The sequence below is a fragment of the Branchiostoma floridae genome, chromosome 15, assembly GCF_000003815.2.
Source record: "Branchiostoma floridae strain S238N-H82 chromosome 15, Bfl_VNyyK, whole genome shotgun sequence".
Lineage (NCBI taxonomy): Eukaryota > Metazoa > Chordata > Leptocardii > Amphioxiformes > Branchiostomatidae > Branchiostoma > Branchiostoma floridae.
Window position 1 is genome coordinate 3,886,909 of NC_049993.1, and position 2,389 is coordinate 3,889,297.

A 2,389-nucleotide genomic window follows, 5' to 3' on the forward strand; every position below is an offset into this window, starting at 1 on the left:
CATATATATACGGTGCCGTAATAAGCCTGTTGCATAGAACAAATGTTACACGATCTTATAAAGGCTATATTTTTGAGATCGTATCGAACTCGGGTTGTTGTGCCGAGGGATAGAGATCGTGGTATGAGGGTGGCTGATCGTCCGTTGGTTGCCCTCCCGTTGGTACGCTTGCCCTAGTGGTATGGTTGAAAGTGTGCAAGAAAAACAGTCATTTACATAATTTATGAAACTACATTGATCAAATGAATACCACAAAAATATACATATTCTGTGAATGTTATAGGCATACAATGAAATATCCGCAATTGTTCTTGACATCTTCTTGTATCTTTTTGTGCAGATACACAAAATCCCTAGTATATCAAGAGTTACTACTATCTATTTTGGGGGGGCCCAAAACCCTAGGAGTTACGAAAACACGATGCCAGACGTATGTCAGCTGCATATCAGATATAAACACACGTCATATTTTCACTGCTGTAGCTTTTTTACTAGAATTATACTGCCAAATGTGTGTTTTAATTTTACAACTGCTGTTCTGCTTCTAACCTTATCGCAATACTTGAAAGAAATTTCAGAATGTTTTCTCTGTAGACTTTCACCAAGCTACATGCACTCGATACCATGTAATTAGGCTCACCCTTTAGTATTAAGAAAATAAAACAAACAAACAAACCGGGGCGCTAGTGACATTACATCTACTTTATTTTTGAACTAGGTCATCAATAGGATTATTCTATCGCTAGGTTCGTGCATGGGGGCCTAACTCCCAAAACAACGTACGTCCTATTTGTACATTAGCTCCTAACACTTCCGGTTCAGAATAGCACCTGGCTAGTGATGACGTCAGCACCGTCACAAACCTACTTCCGGTGGCGATTTTTTTTGTTCTGAGAAATATACGCAAAGCATATAAAGAGATATGCCCTATACCTAAGGCGACTCTATAAAGGCTTAATACGTTATGTGGGTAAGGCTATGAAGCAATTGTTTGCATGGATTATATGTCCGCATTCGATTACTTTGACACAATACACTGACATTTGAGATGGGCCCTTCACCTTGGGGAGTGGAATTTTCCATCCCTTTGTTCAGTGTTGAGTTGTTCTGCGGGTCAACAAATTAGGCTAAACATAACAAAAATGTTGTGGTTCCGATTACAGGGTCAGAAAGTTCATGCTTTATTTTAAATATATATATATATATATATATATTTTTTAATATTGGCTAAAGTAAAGCTAAAATGCACTTACCAGTTAGTTTGTACTAAACCTTTTTATTTCGTGCTTTCATAGTTGAACCTTCCTATTTAGATTAAGATATAGATTACATGATTACGGTAGGAATAGTGACCAAAACTTTCATGTAGGATGAAATTAAAAGAAATGAGATTAACCATTTGAATTATTATAACGCCAAGATCATATATCTATAGAACGATAGAGTCAAATTACATTTGCCAATTGTTCTGATTTTTTTAAACAGTGTAAGAGGGAAAAGTAACTGTTTAGAACGATTTCTAAAATTTTTTGACATTCCAGATATACTTTATACTATAACACCACGTGTTAGAAACATTTCAGCACAAAATACGTTATTTGTGCTACTTTCTAAACTTTTCAAGATATACTAATAATTACTTGTAACATGTTCAAAAATTGTCACAATATTTTGTAACATGGTCAGTGGTTTGGGAAGAGGGTAGTTCATACATCCCTAAAAAGTTCAGGATGCAATGTCTTTCTACCACCCCCCTCCCCACAAAAGTAAGTTTCCAACAGAGAAATCTAAAAAAAAACAATACACAAATAATAAAGTGGAAGTAGCTTTTCACCTTTCTTAAGTTTTGGGGGCAATAACCAAAATTTACCCCACCTGACGCGACTGTTGCAACACATACTGATCATTAAAAACTGTTCTAAGCAAAGAGAAATTTACTGATACTTTTCTAATTTTTCCAACATATAGCAAAAGTTCGAGTGTGTTCAAACTTCCATTTCCAATTGTTTGAATAATTTTAAAACACTCTAGGTGAATTGGAATCGACTCTATTGAGAATAATAGTTAATACAGGCTATCTGTACACAATCACTTTTACAATATTATGTATATTTAAACAGTTAAACATACCTAAGGTACAAGTAAGTTCTATGAATATATTTCTTCAGACTCAAATGAATGCAGGGAGGCAAAAACATGGATAAAAAAACGAGATGTCTAAATTTTCTAAATGCTCACCATAAACGCTGTAACAACAATCATACTCACAAAAAAATGATATTATAATTATGATAACCCACCAAGTGTTCTATTTCTATATTCAACAGGTGGACAGAGTGACACTTGTGCGGTAGACTAAAATCTACTACCACACATGTGTCATACACAA